Source organism: Mirounga angustirostris, unplaced genomic scaffold (genome assembly GCF_029215605.1).
Source record: "Mirounga angustirostris isolate CCGP_5_RB_7025 unplaced genomic scaffold, mMirAng1.0.hap1 SCAF_4, whole genome shotgun sequence".
In the NCBI taxonomy this organism is placed as follows: domain Eukaryota; kingdom Metazoa; phylum Chordata; class Mammalia; order Carnivora; family Phocidae; genus Mirounga; species Mirounga angustirostris.
In genome coordinates this window covers 40,138,521-40,154,400 of record NW_026991712.1, presented here as the reverse complement: position 1 = coordinate 40,154,400, position 15,880 = coordinate 40,138,521, and the positions used below count along the sequence as shown (strand labels likewise).

General features: G+C 40.9%; 1 long non-coding RNA gene across 2 annotated transcripts in view; it reads right to left on the bottom strand.

The window, feature by feature from the left end:
• The window catches only part of LOC135363963 (uncharacterized), a 74,217-nt gene extending 58,989 nt beyond the window's left edge, over positions 1-15,228 (bottom strand). The window contains exon 1 of one of the 2 annotated variants that reach the window (XR_010410408.1): positions 15,090-15,228. This is a non-coding gene — a long non-coding RNA (uncharacterized LOC135363963). The remainder of the gene's footprint in view (positions 1-15,089) is intronic. The other variant, XR_010410407.1, reaches the window with a different exon arrangement.
• Between the last annotated feature and the right edge of the window lie 652 nt (positions 15,229-15,880).

Here is a 15,880-nt window from a genome sequence, read left to right as displayed (position 1 = left end):
ATTGCTTATAGTATTGTTATAAAGATTTGAAAATAGCTCCTCAAAAATATTGATCTTTCTTTCCCCAAAATATCTACCCTCTTTTTCCTTCCATCTCCAATGAAACATACACATTGCATTTGGGAATTTGTTTCTAAACTTGTGCCCCATTGCTCAGAGCTGAAAACTTGGTGCAAGAATCTTCTGGCTAAATTTATCTTCACAGTCCCTGCACTTAAAATATATTGGCTGTCCCATCATTTGAAAGAAAATCTTCCTCAGGTAAAGGCCCTTAAAATTACACAAAAAAAACTTTCAAAGGCATCATGGCCCTAGGGGCTTTCCCCCTAGGGACAGCACAGTGTGTCATAGGTCCTGATGAGTGGTGGGTGTGTGTTCTGTGAGCCTGCAGCTCTCCACCCAACTCTGGCCATTTGTGCCTTTTGTCTGCTTGTGCTCTCAAAGGTCAGGCCCTTATGAAAAATACTTGCTCTATTAATCATCTTGGAAGACTGCTCCAGACACATTTTCAGAAGGGATGCAGTAAGTTTTGTCTGCATAGTGCACCCTGGGAAAAGAGTTTCCCTTCCGAAAAGCAATCTTGTCTTCAGCCAAGTCTTTTCTATTTTTTCTCTTACTTATTTTTTTTAAGTGTACAATCCAATGCTTTTTTTTCTAGTTCTTTTTTTTTTTAAGCAGTGAAATTATTGCATGTTCTAAAGGTGTTAGGAGGCACGGCCACCCCTTTGGCATAGGCATGTTTGTATTCTCAGGAGATATGTGCCCAATTAGTGAGTTTCACATGACTGCTGGTGTTGGCAAATGATCTATACCCAGCTGGTGCTCAGTATTTGGGGAAACAGTGGAAGGTTTAACCATTATTTGACAAGGACTCATTCAGTCAGAGACAGAATAGTATAATGGAGAGCTAAATGACCAGAACTGATGAAAGATGACCCAGTGATTCAGCTGGCTCACAATCGTGGTAATAATTTTAATACTCACAATTAGACCACAGAACTAAACAGAATGGGACTGATTCCTCCACTACATTTGCCTATGGGGGGAGGATATCTGATATTCTTCTCCCACTTCCTCATCTGGACTTCATAGCTCTTAGATCTGCTAGCATGATAGGGGCACTTTCACTCACCAGTTATGTAAGCCAGTCTCACCTGCCTGTCTTGACACTCAGTAGGGAATCACTTCATGTGTGCAATGATGAAGCAAGCAATGAAGACAGAAATTCCAGAGCTGGCTTCTGTCTCATGTAGAATTTTTATCTTTTGCCTTTTCCACTGGAGTCTTCCTAGTCCCCACATGATCTAATATCCCATTCCTCCTAGCCAGCTCCTGACAACAACGAGAAAAAAGCCTTAACCAATGTGTCACTCATTCATTAAGATTCCCATCTTGTCAGAGTAAGGCCTTTTTTTTTTTTTTTTGCAAAATCACGATAATATCTGTTATATTTCAGTTATAATTTTAACAAATCTGTGTACTGAATGAAAGCAGGATTTATTTCTATAGCAATTCTCACTTGGGATGAGAAATAAATGATAAACAACATCCCACTGGGAGAGACCCCAGCAAAACACCATGCCTAAAGAGTTAGACTGGTATGTTCAGTGAAAATATTTAACACCCTGGACTGTTTCCCAGGGGGATCAGACCAGACAAGAACAATGTAGTCTGCTTAGGAGACTGTCTGGGGAGTTTTGTGAATGGCATCTGCAGGAGATAGATATTTCTACCCACCCTCCGAGATTCCTACTCCTGTGTATGTGCAGGACTTACAACTGAGTCATATTTTTCAAGAATGAATGTGGGTGTCATAGTGTTCTGTGGTCTATAACTTCATAATTAGCTTGTTCTAAAAGTACTCTAGGCAGAGCTGAGCTCAGACAATTTCTTGAATGGCTTAATTCCAAGACTACTTCAATATGCCTTTTTTTTTTTTTATTGTCCACACTCCCTTCTACCACCACTGTCTTGCATAATTCCCACAATCAGCTAAAAGAGCTTTCAATGAAGAATCGTCTTTGAACAGAAAAGAATAAGGACTGGGGAGTGGTAACCAACTTGTAACTGAGGTAGTCTGAAAATAGTCCTAACACAACATTCCCCAGGCGTAACTGCAGATGTAATTTGGTAAATCATCAACTAACTCTCAGACAATAGACAGTGAGCATCTGCTAAGGACCAGGTACTATATTAGGTTCCAGGCAACAGAAATGCAAAAGAGAACAAATCTTCACCCTGTCCAGGAGGAGATCTCAGAGACAGAAATGTCAAAAATCTTTTTCAATACAATGACATTTGAGCAACTATGTCAAATGAGAACTAAAGAGGGTGCAACAGGAAAGCTGGTTTTCCAGAAGGAAGACGAATTGGGCTGTTAGAAAAGAGAGGATAGAGCCATTCTTAGCCAATCACATTCTTAGAATGGCTCTAATGGGCAAAAGCATGAAAATGTGAAAAATCATGGCATATACAGAGGACTGGTATGCCTGGAGAGTGAGTCATGAGTGGGCCAAGGCACAAAATGAATTTCTTTGTCAGGCATCTGCAAAAACCTGATACTTTCTGAACTAGATAAATCAGGGGAGATTTACTATAAGGAGGTAGGGATATTACACTAAATTCTAGGGGAAGAGGTTTAAGTAGGCTTATTAACAGCTGGAACACCTTCTCTACCTCTTTTTTTCTCTTTCTAGGCATGAGGTCACTTATTCCTGCAGCCCATGTTATTGATAGACAGCTCTGAATTGATCATTTATTTGCCTGTTCAGCAGGAATGGATGTGCTCATCCTCTGTGCTCAGTGTGCTCCAGTATAGTGAGATGTTGACCAGGGCTGGCTTCATGGGCACAGACCCATGCCATCAAATGGCCCCACATTTGTTTTTTTGCACTGCTGTGATAATTCTGAATATTTCCACTGAACTTATGTTTTGTAAGTGAAGTCCATTTGGATAATGGAACATTCACATGAGTAAAGGAGATACCCATAGCTCTTTGTCTTCCCATTCACATATAGTGTTTGGGTTGCCCCCTGAGCACAGAATTTCCATGGCCCCCACAATGCAAGAGCATCCAGGGAGACTCAAAGCAAGTACAAGGAAAGCATGTTACTGCTGCTACTGAGTAAGGTGGGAAAGAGGGAGGTGTTGACATCCTAGAGGCCATGCTCTTTGTTCTAACCAGAACAAGGACCAAGGAACTCTTTGGGTTTTATATTAGTTTCAGGTGTGCAATATAATGATTCAATATTTCTCAGTGCTTATTACTCAGCTCTTAATCCTCTTTATCTATTTCACCCTTTACCCCTACTCACCTCCCCTCTGGCAACCACCAGTTTGTTCTCTGTATTTAAGACTCTGGCTTTTTGTCTCTTTTTTCTTTGTTTGTTTGTTTTGTTTCTTAAATTCCACATATGAGTGAAATCATATGGTATTTGTCTTTCTCTGACTTATTTTGCTTAGCTTTGTACCCTCTATGTCTATCCATGTTGTTGCAAATGGCAAGATCTCATTCTTTTTATGGCTGAGTAATATTCCATTGTATATATGTACCACATTTTCCTAATCATTCATCTGTTGATGGTCACGTGCTTTCTTATGCATGTTACTTCTCTGCATTAGCCAATCACTTAATGCTGAAATGATGACATAGAAGGAAAAGGAAATACAGGCAATGCTTCGTCCCTTCCCTTTTCATTCCTTCCTTACTTATCAGTAAGCTGAAGGTACAGAGTGTTAGTAGAATGTATCAAGAAATGAAATAAAGACTGTTGAGTTGGTTTGGTGTAACATTTCTACTGTTCTGGTAAGAATGAAATACATATGCATGTATAAGCCAAGAAATATGAATTGTGTCATTTTTGCTATACCACATATGAGTTAAATGCTCTTATAGTTGCATTTAAAACTGGCATTGCACAATATAAAGATGAATGGTAAAACCCATGCTAATAATTTACAATTTCAATTTTTCTTAACTTAGAATGTCATTAAATAGCAAATAAAAAGCAAAATGCTAAGTTGAAAGAGAGACCACCCAAGAAAGAAAAAGTTTGATACCTTAGTACATTTAACAGCACTTATTTCCTGCTTTTTGAACAAAGCACTCTACATATTTTTTTTGCTCTGGGCCCCAAATATTATGTAGCCAGCCCTATTCTGGAGACATTTGGAGGAACAAAATGGAAAGGGTACCTGGTATCATGGGGCCACTTTCTGCTGGGGAGAACAATAAAAGAGACAGAAACAGGGAGCAGTAGAGAGGGAGAGAAAGAGAGAGGAAGGCAGGAAGGCAGGCAGGAAGGAAGGTAGGAAGGAAGGAAGGGAAAGGAAGGAAGGAAGAGAAAGAAAGAAAAGAAAACCTCGCTATTTCATAACTATTTTGAGGAAATAAGCAGGGTGACATGATTATCAAGGGAAGGTGATTACTATAGTTTGGGTAGCAGAGAAAGCCTCTCTGAGGAAGTGTTTTTCAGCTGAGACCTAAAGTAGGAGCAGTTAATGACTTTGTGGAAGTGAAAATCATACTCTTCATACCTAGACTCTGTTCCACACTTTGAAATCAGCCAGAACAAGCCCAGTTCCTTCACACAGTTTTATAGGTGACAGCCAAGTCTTCAGTCCCCAGGCTTTTCCACTTCTCTCCGCTGTGCCTCTGCTCCTGGGTGACCCTCCTCTGGACTTCCTTTCAAAGGACCTTCCAGAGACTTTTCTTATTGAAGCTACCCATAGACCGGGACAGGTTGAGGAGAATAATACGAGGTGCCTGTATTTCTGCCCAAGGGCCTCAAGGAGGCCGGAAACCCAGTCCCTGGAGGAAGAATTCCCTTTTTCCAGTAACTCTTGGGAAAAGACAGCTGACCAAACCTCCTGCCTTTGTTAGTCATGCGAAGAAATTCACATCAGAAGAAAGGGTGATTTGAATGAGCCCAGATGTTTCACTTAAAACCACAACCAGGCATAGCATTTAAGCAAATTTTTTTGCAGTCATTTCTTTTTATGTCATGCAAATGCTCAAAAATGGCCTAGGGAGACAGCATGTCTTAAAAGATGACAATTGCAAATGGCAGCAAATAGCAAACACGATAATAACTTGTCATGTTTAACACAAAATTACAGCAAAGGCAAACTGCTTAGCCGTAAGCAGATGTGGACTAAAAGGCGGATTGCAGACAGCTAAATGCAGGCAGGTCACAAAGCATTTTGGTAAAGCATTATAAAAATACTACCTATGGTAGAATATATACAGTAAATATAATACTTCAAGAAGGATTTAGAAACATGCAAGATTTACTATGTGAGAGTTTTAAAAAAGAGCAATTGATGTCTCAATCAAAGGAGCTAAGAGTTTTGCCAAGTGAAGCAGAATATGATTATGTAGAGGATTTTAAACTAGAATTTATTTTTTTTCCAAAAAGAATGCTGCACTTGGCAGCCATCTCCATTGCAGTGCACAGAAGTTAGTAAACTGATGAAATAGCAGGGGATTCTTCTAGAGAGGCTAATTGCTACACCAATTTCTGCCAAGACTATTTGAAAATAAACCCCTCTGTCCTATTGTACTGTCACCTCAAAGAGATTGGGGTTGACAATTAAAAGCTCAACAAGTAAAAGGTGAATTTAGGCATTTTTTAAAAGGTTTTATTTATTTATTTGACAGAGAGAGACAGTGAGAGAGGGAACAAGCAGGGGGAGTGGGAGAGGGAGAAGCAGGCTTCCCATGAAGCAGGAAGCCTGATATGGGGCTCAATCCCAGGACCCTGGGATCATGACCTGATCCGAAGGCAGTTGCTTAACGACTGAGCCACTCAGGCACCCCTGAATTTAGGCATTTAAGCACGATATTTTCTCACTAAATATGGGTTGAATGAATAAAAGGATAGAGTCTAGAAGTTGCAGTTGCAGGACAGACTCCTGGACTAGGCTCTGGGAACTCTAAATGTTTTACAACGGCATGAGTATATTTTCTTACACTAGCATGTACACAGATGTGTGTAATTATCTGACATACATGAGCTGTTGAGTCCTAACTATATGCCCATTATGAATCTGAGAAGTTTGGTCTACACATGGAAAAGATGAGTTTACTTGCCAATGGGGCACCTGTGGTGAACGGGGGAAGAGCAGCCTGACACTTGACTGCAGTCAGTAGCACAGACTGCTGTGCCAGACCACCATTGCCTCATCTTTCGAAGGCTGGGACCATGACCTCTTGTGGGCAAGTCCATGTGTGATGTGATGTGATGCAGCAAGTGATTCCAATTGTGACTCTTCTCCAAGCCAGTCCCTACAGACATTGCCTGTTTATGAGATATTTGGAAGCAGCGAAAGCAGCATGGGCAGATGCCATTTATTTTTATGCTGTCAGATGGGGAAACTTGATGATGAGATTTATGGCGTTGCTTCCTCAGATCAGGGACTTTTGGGAATTGCAAGACCAAGAAGCCCAACTTGTCAGAGTGCTTGCTATTCACACGGTGATGCTTTCTTACAGTTGTGGCAAAACATAGACATACATTGAACTTGAAATTCAAGAAAAAAAAAAAGGAGCATGACTATACCTTCAGAAGTGCAATTACTTATTTTAAAACTGGACAGATAACTTTTGAAGAAGGCAATCATCATGCAATTAAACAAATAAAAAATAAATACAAAATTGGATGGATTATGGAACTATTGATGAAAACAGAGTTGGAACTTCAGAAGCAGATTGTCAGCTTTGTTGGATTACAGTCACAGTTTTAAAGAATGAACAAGGACCTAAAAGCCAATCAGGTCCCAACAACAATTTTGTTAATATATTAACCCCAGAACTGGTATTCCTACTGCATGTTAAACTGGCAAACATTTAGATTGCAATGGGTCTGCTAAAATGCATTGTTTCTTCATGCTTCTGAAAACCCAAGCAGAGGGTCACTATCAATGCCACAAACCTAGAGTCTGAATTAGGATATATGTCCCAGCTGAGAATTGGAAATGATTCATTATGTCAAATATCAGCATTCTCATCAACATGTTCAAAATGGACCAAAGATATAATTGGGCATATACTGTGTGTATGCAGGAAAGAAATGGATTAAACTTTTGTCATTTGGGGAGACTTTAAAAACTTAGTATTACTGGAGAAGATATTTGCAAACGACATATCACATAAAGGGCTAGTATCCAAAATCTATAAAGAACTTATCAAACTCAACACCCAAAGACAAAGAATCCAATCAAGAAATGGGCAGAAGACATGAACAGACATTTTTCCAAAGAAGACATCCAAATGGCCAACAGACACATGAAAAAGTGCTCAATATCACTCAGCATCAGGGAAATCCAAATCAAAACCTCAATGAGATACCACCTCACACCAGTCAGAATGGCTAAAATTAACAAGTCAGGAAATGACAGATGTTGGTGGGGATGCAGAGAAAGGGGAACCCTCCTACACTGTTGGTGGGAATGCAAGCTGGTGCAGCCACTCTGGAAAACAGTATGGTGGTTCCTCAGAAAGTTGAAAATAGAGCTACCATACGATCCAGCAATTGCACTACTGGGTATTTACCCCAAAGATACAAATGTAAGGATCCGAAGGGGTACGTGCACCCCGATGTTTATAGCAGCAAAGTCCACAATAGCCAAACTGTGGAATGAGCCAAGATGTCCATTGACAGATGAATGGATAAAGAAGATGTGGTATATATATACAATGGAATATTATGCAGCCATCAAAAGGAATGAGATCTTGCCATTTGCAATGACGTGGATGGAACTGGAGGATGTTATGCTGAACAAAATAAGTCAAACAGAGAAAGACATGTATCATATGATCTCACTGATATGAGGAATTCTTAATCTCAGGAAAGAAACTGAGGGTTGCTGGAGGAGGGTATGTGCTATGGTGAGTGCTGTGAATTGTGCAAGACTGTTGAATCACAGATCTGACCTCTGAAACAAATAATGCAATATATGTTAAGAAAAAAAAAAAAAAGAAGAAGATAGCAGGAGGGGAAGAATGAAGGGGGGGAAATCGGAGGGGGAGATGAACCATGAGAGACGATGGACTCTGAAAAACAAACTGAGGGTTCTAGAGGGGAGGGGTGTGGGAGGATGGGTTAGCCTGGTGATGGGTATTAAAGAGGGCACGTACTGAATGGAGCACTGGGTGTTATACACAAACAATGAATCATGGAACACTACATCAAAAACTAATGATGTAATGTATGGTGATTAACATAACAATAAAAAATTTTTAAAAATGCATCACCAAAAAAAAAAAAAAGGGAAGGAAATGCAACTAACTTCAAAATACATGGGCACTGGGGTTAAAAAAAAAAAAAACCAAAAAACTTAGTATTACTGGTGGTCCGGGCTCAGGTCCCTCACTGGAGCGCACAGGACTTTTGTGACATAAATATATGAAAAAGTCACTTTTAAATATTAGCCAAAAACACAAGATCATTCACTCTGAGGGAGGTCAGCTGTCACATTGTGAGGAGTGGCCCATGTGGTGAGGAATTGAAGCCCTCTGCCAACAGCCATGTGAGTGAGTTTAGAAGTGCATCCTCCAGCCCCCAGTCAAGCCTTCAGATGACTACAGCACAGCTCAAAGGCCCAAAACCAACAGCTAAGCTGCTCTCAGATTCCTGATCTGCAGAAACTATGCTAGATGTTGAACCAAGCTTGCAGCCCAGGAATAAATCCCACTTGGCCATGGATGGAATGTTCTGAATATGTCTGTGAAGTCCATCTGGTCCAGTGTGTCATTTAAAGTCTTTATTACCAAGGAGAGGAAAGATGGCAGAGGAGTAGGGAACCCTATTTCAACTGGTCCCCGGAATTGAGCTGGATATCTACCAGACCACTCTGAGCACCCACAAAATCAGCCTGAGATGTAAGAAGATCTGGATCTCTACAAACAGAATATCGCAGGTGGTTGGTTTCGAGGTACAAAGCTGGGAGCCGTGATTCTGCGGGCAGATATCAGAGGATAAATGGCAGCGGGAGGGTGCCTGGCCGTGGGGATCCTACACCGCCGGTGAGTGACAGCCTCACACGCTGTGGACAGGGCACAGACTCGCAGACCGGTAGCAGCGGGGAAAGGACTTTAGGGCAGCCCCCGGGGGCAGAAACACAGAGCGGGGAGTTGCTCCTGTGAACTGGGAGCGGCTGGCGGTTTTAGAAGCACAAAGGGCAGAGACATGCCCCGACCTGGAGGCAGGACTGGGGGCACTGAGGAGGGGCGCACAATCCAGGCTGCTGCACTTTATAGCAGCACGGACAGAAACGGAGACAGTGTGGCCTGGAGAGCTCACTGAAGAACAGACTGCGGTCTCTCTGCTCTGAGGCAGAGGGTTGGAAACGGTCTCTTTTGCTCTGACTCATGGAAGAGATGTGGAAAGCTGCCAGGGAACAAAAGCCCCAAAGACTGATTCCCATTGAGCCCATCCCCCACCACAGGGGCGCAGGGTAACTCCGCCCAAACAGGGTTGCCTGAGTAACAGCGCGGCAGGTCCTTCCCGCAGAAGACAGGCTGGGAAAACAAGAGGCCAGCAACCCTAAGTTCCCTAGAAAACAGGTGCATCTTGCTTGGGTTCTGGTCAATAATTTGGACTCTATACATTCCCTCAAACACCCATCAACAGAATGACTAGGAGGAGGAACCCCTAAAATAGAAAAGACTCAGAGATTATGACTTATGCTGCAGATTTACAAATGGGTGCAGATATAACCAAGATGTCGGAGATGGAATTCAGGCTAGCAATTGTGAAGACAATGGCTAGAATGGAGAAATCAATTAATGGCAACATAGAGTCTCTAAGGGCAGAAATGAAAGCTGAATTGGCAGAACTTAAAAATGCTATCAATGAGATCCAATCCAATGTAGATAATCTAACAGCTAGGGTAACTGAGGCAGAAGAACGAATAAGCAACCTGGAAGACAATATAATAGATAAAAAGGGAAAAGAGGAGGCCAGGGAAAAGCAACTCAGAATCCATGAAAATAGAATCAGAGAAATAAATGACACCATGAAACGTTCCAGTGTCAGAATAATTGGAATCCTAGAGGGAGTGGAGAGAGAGAGAGGACTAGAAGATGTATTTGAGCAAATCGTAGCTGAGAACTTCCCTAATCTGGGGAATGAAACAAACATTCATGTCCTAGAGGCAGAGAGGACCCCTCCCAAGATCAAGGAAAACAGGCCAACAACCCCACATGTAATAGTAAAACTTGCAAATCTTAGAACCAAGGAAACCATCGTAAGGGCAGTTAGGGGGAAGAGATTCCTTACGTACAGAGGGAGGAACATCAGAATAACGTCAGACCTATCCACAGAGACCTGGCAAGCCAGAAAGGCCTGGCAAGACATATTCAGGGTACTAAATGAGAAGAACATGCAGCTAAGAATACTTTATCCGGCAAGGCTGTCATTTAGAATGGATGGAGAGATGCAGAGCTTCCATGACCGGCAGAAACTGAAAGAATATGTGACCACTAAGCCAGCCCTGCAAGAAATATTAAGGGGGAGGGGGTTCTATAAAAGGAGAAAGACCCCAAGAGTGATCTACAACAGAAATTTACAGGGACAATCTATAAAAACAACATCTTCACAGGCAACATGATGACAATTAATTCATATCTTTCTTTTTTTTTTAAAGATTTTATTTATTTGACAGAGAGAGACACAGTGAGAGAGGGAACACAAGCAGGGGGAGTGGGAGAGGGAGAAGCAGGCCTCCCGCTGAGCAGGGAGCCTGATGTGGGGCTCGATCCCAGGACTCTGGGGACATGACCTGAGCTGAAGGCAGACGCTTAACAACTGAGCCACCCAGGTGCCCCTAATTCATATCTTTCAATAATCACTCTCAATGTGAATGGCCTAAATGCTCCCATAAAATGGCACAGGGTTGCAGATGGGATAAAAAGACAGGAACCATCCATATACTGCCTACAAGAGACTCATTTTGAACCTAAAGATACATCCAGACTGAAAGTGAAGGGATGGAGATCCATCTTCCATGCCAGCAGACCTCAAAAGAAAGCTGGGGTAACAATTCTTATATCAGACAAATTAGATTTTAAACTAAAGTCTGTAATTAGAGACACAGAAGGACACTATATCATTCTTAAAGGGTCTATCCAACAAGAAGATCTAACCATTGTAAATATCTATGCCCCCAACATGGGAGCAGCCATCTACATAAGCCAACTGTTAACCAAAATAAAGAGTCATATTGATAACAATACGTTAATTGTGGGAGACCTCAATACTCCACTCTCAGCAATGGACAGATCATCTAAGCAGAAAATCAACAAGGAAACAAGAGCTTTGAATGATACACTGGACCAGATAGACCTCATAGATATTTACAGAACATTCCACCCTAAAACAACAGACTATTCATTCTTCTCAAGCGCACATGGAACTTTCTCCAGAAGAGACCACATACTGGGTCACAAATCAGGTCTCAATGATACCCAAAGATTGAGATTATTCCCTGCATATTCTCTGACCACAATGCTTTAAAACTGGAACTCAATCACAAGAAAAAAATTTGGCAAAAATTCAAACACTTGGAAGCTAAAGACCACTCTGCTCAAGAATGTTTGGGTCAACCAGGAAATCAAAGAAGAACTTAAACAATTCATGGAAATCAATGAGAACGAAAACACATCGGTCCAAAACCTATGGGATACTGCAAAGGCGGTCCTAAGGGGGAAATACATAGCCATCCAAGCCTCATTCAAAAAAATAGAAAAATCCCAAATTCACCAGTAACTCTACACCTTAAAGAACTAGAGAAAAAGCAACAAACGATACCTAAGTCACTCATTAGAAGAGAAATAATTAAGATTAGAGCAGAGATCAATGAATTAGAAACCAGAAACACAGTAGATCAGATCAACGAAACCAGAAGTTGGTTCTTTGAAAGAATTAATAAAATCGATAAACCACTGGCCAGACTTATCCAAAAGAAAAAAGAAAGGAACCAAATTAATAAAATAATGAATGAAAGGGGAGAGATCATGACTAACACCAAGGAAATAGAAACAGTTTTTAGAAATTATTATCAACATATGCCAATAAACTGAGCAATCTGGATGAAATGGAGGCCTTCCTGGAAACCGATAAGCTGCCAAGACTGAAACAGGAAGAAATTGACAACCTGAATAGGCCAATAACCAGTAACGAGATTGAAGCAGTGATCAAAAACCTCCCAAAAAACAAGAGTCCGGGGCCTGATGGATTCCCTGGGGAATTCTACCAGATAGTCAAAGAAGAAATAATACCTTTTCTCCTGAAGCTGTTTCAAAAAATAGAAACAGAAGGAAAACTTCCAAACTCATTCTATGAGGCCAGCATTACCTTAATCCCCAAACCAGGCAAAGACCTCATCAAAAAGGAGAATTTCAGACCGATATCCCTGATGAATATGGATTCCAAAATCCTCAACAAAATCCCAGCTAATAGGATCCAACAATACATTAAAAGGATCATCCACCACGACCAAGTGGGATTTATCCCTAGGATGCAAGGGTGGTTCAACATTTGCAAATCAATCAATGTGATAGAACACATTAATAAGAGGAGGGAGAAGAACCATATGGTCCTCTCAATTGATGCAGAAAAAGCATTTGACAGAATACAACATCCTTTCCTGATTAAAACTCTTCAGAGTATAGGGATAGAGGGAGCATTCCTCAAGTTCATAAAATCCATCTATGAAAAACCCACAGTGAATATCATCCTCAATGGGGAAAAGCTGAGAGCCTTTACCTTAAGATCAGGAACATGTCAAGGATGCCCACTCTCACCACTATTGTTCAACATAGTACTAGAAGTCCTAGCAATAGCAATCAGACAACAAAAAGAAATAAAAGGTATTCAAATTGGCAAAGAAGAAGTCAAACTCTCTCTTTTCGCAGACGACATGATACTTTATGTGGAAAACCCAAAAGACTCCACCCCCAAATTACTAGAACTCATACAGCAATTCAGTAATGTGGCAGGATACAAAATCAATGCACAGAAATCAGTTGCTTTCTTATACACTAAACGCAACTGTAGAAAGAGAAATTAGAGAAATGATTCCATTTACAACAGCACCCAAAACCATAAGATATCTTGGAATAAACCTAACCAAAGAGGTAAAGGATCTATACTCTAGGAGCTATAGAACACTCATGAAAGAAATTGAAGAAGACACAAAAAGATGGAAAAATGTTCCATGCTCATGGATCGGAAGAATAAACATTGTTAAAATGTCTATGCTACCCAGAGCAATCTATACCTTCAACACCATCCCGATCAAAATTCCAATGACATTTTTCCAAGTGCTGGAACAAACAATCCTAAAATTTGTATGGAATCAGAAAAGACCCCGAATCGCCAAGGAAATGTTGAAAAAGAAAAACAAAGCTGAGGGCATCACGTTGCCTGATTTCAAGCTATATTACAAAGCTGTGATCACCAAGACAGCATGGTACTGGCACAAAAACAGACATATAGAGCAATGGAACAGAATAGAGAACCCAGATATGGACCCTCAACTCTATGGTCAAATAATCTTTGACAAAGCAGGAAAAAACATACAATGGAAAAAAGACAGTCTCTTCAATAAATGGTGCTGGGAAAATTGGACAGCCACATGCAGAAGAATGAAACTGGACCATTCTCTAACACCATTCACAAAGATAAACTCAAAGTGGATGAAAGACCTCAATGTGAGACAGGAATCCATCAAAATCCTAGAGGAGAACATAGGCAGTAACCTCTTTGACATCGGCCACAGCAACTTCTTTCAAGATACATCTCCAAAAACTAGTGAAACAAAAGCAAAAATGAACATTTGGGACTTCATCAAGATAAAAAGCTTCTGCACAGCAAAGGAAACAGTCAACAAAACAAAGAGGCAACCCACAGAATGGGAGAAGATATTTGGAAATGACACTACAGATAAAGGGCTGGTATCCAAGGTCTATAAAGAACCTCTCAAACTCAACACCCAAAAACCAAATAATCAAGTCAAAAAGTGGGCAGCAGATATGAAAAGACACTTCTCTGAAGAAGACATACAAATGGCTAACAGACACATGAAAAAATGTTCATCATCATTAGCCATCAGGGAAATTTAAATCAAAACCACCTTGAGATACCACCTTACACCAGTTAGAATGGCAAAAATGGACAGGGAAAGAAACAACAAATGTTGGAGAGGTCGTGGAGAAAGGGGAACCCTCTTACACTGTTGGTGGGAATGCAAGTTGGTACAGCCACTTTGGAAAACAGTGTGGAAGTTCCTCAAAAATTTAAAAATAGAGCTACCCTATGACCCAGCAATTGCACTAGTGGGTATCTACCGCAAAGACACAGATGTAGTGAAAAGAAGGGCCATATGCACCCCAATGTTCATAGCAGCAATGTCCGTAATAGCCAAACTGTGGAAAGAGCTGAGATGCCCTTCAAAAGATGAATGGATAAAGGAGATGTGGTCCATATATACAATGGAATATTACTCAGCCATCAGAAAGGATGAATACCCAACTTTTGCATCAACATGGATGTGACTGGAGGAGATTATGCTAAGTGAAATAAGTCAAGCAGAGAAAGTCAATTATCATATGGTTTCACTTATTTGTGGAACATAAGGAATAGCATGGAGGACATTAGGAGAAGGAAGGGAAAAATGGGGGGGTAGAATCGGAGGGAGAGATGAACCATGAGAGACTATGGACTCTGAGAAACAAACAGGGTTCTAGAGGGGAGGGGGAGGGGGGATTGGTTAGCCCGGTGATGGGTATTAACGAGGGCATGTACTGCATGGAGCACTGGGTGTTATATGAAAACAATGGATCGTGGATCACCACATCAAAAACTAATGATGTACTGTATGCTGACTAACATAACATAATAAAATTAAAAAAAAAAAAAACTTAGTATTACTGTTTTAAATTTCCTATACTTTTGAATAACTAATGAGTTTATCATTATTGTTCTTACCTTTACCCCTTGGGATTTCTAATCCTGTAACTTACCACCAAAGAAAAAAGTGGGTTTTCTAGCTCTAGGTTATAACATTTGTTGAAAGTGAGCCTTACCTTAGAATTTACTCCATCCCCTCTGAGCCCACTTTGTGTTCCCTCAGGCAGGGAGTAAGATCCATCTGTTTATCTTTAGCCTTGTTCTCACTGGCAGATTGGCTCACATACTGGCAAAGAGATGTCTGTCACTTTGAATTTCATGGAGAACTTTACCCCAGTCTCATGAGTCCCATGACCTTTGTGACTCATAGATATATGGCCTATTCTCTTCTATGCTTTCTGGATCCAGGATACTGGGGAATGACATAAATGGCTAGTCATTGGCTGGTTCTGAGAAGACTTCCAAGAATAACTGCCACAAAACTTTTAACAAAACTATGAGTTTTAAAGATCTAGAATGTTGTCTGTCAACCAAGGTCTAGAATGGAGACTACAAACTGGTCGCCAAATCATCCCACAGGCATGTTTTGCTTGGCCAGGCTAGTGTTGGCCTGCAGAGTGTTTAAGAAATATTTAATTAGTTCCCAAAATTTAAAAATCAGGAGATTTCACATAAAAATCCAGATTTCTGGCATCACTTGATTTGGTAGCACAAAGTCTGCATTCCCACCTGACAATAATGGGCTACGACTTTATAGCAGTCGCCCCATCTAGGTGGGGCAAGCCCACTCCAATTCACCATAATTCCTACCACTCCCTACCAGACCTACTTCACTTGTCTCTATAACATGACTGGCTCCAGTAGGCTTTGGAGGTTGGGATCTTTACTTTAGAATAACAGTGCGGGTAGCACTTATGCTAAGAACTGTGGGGGAAAACAGGGACAGATTAACATTTCCTGGATTATC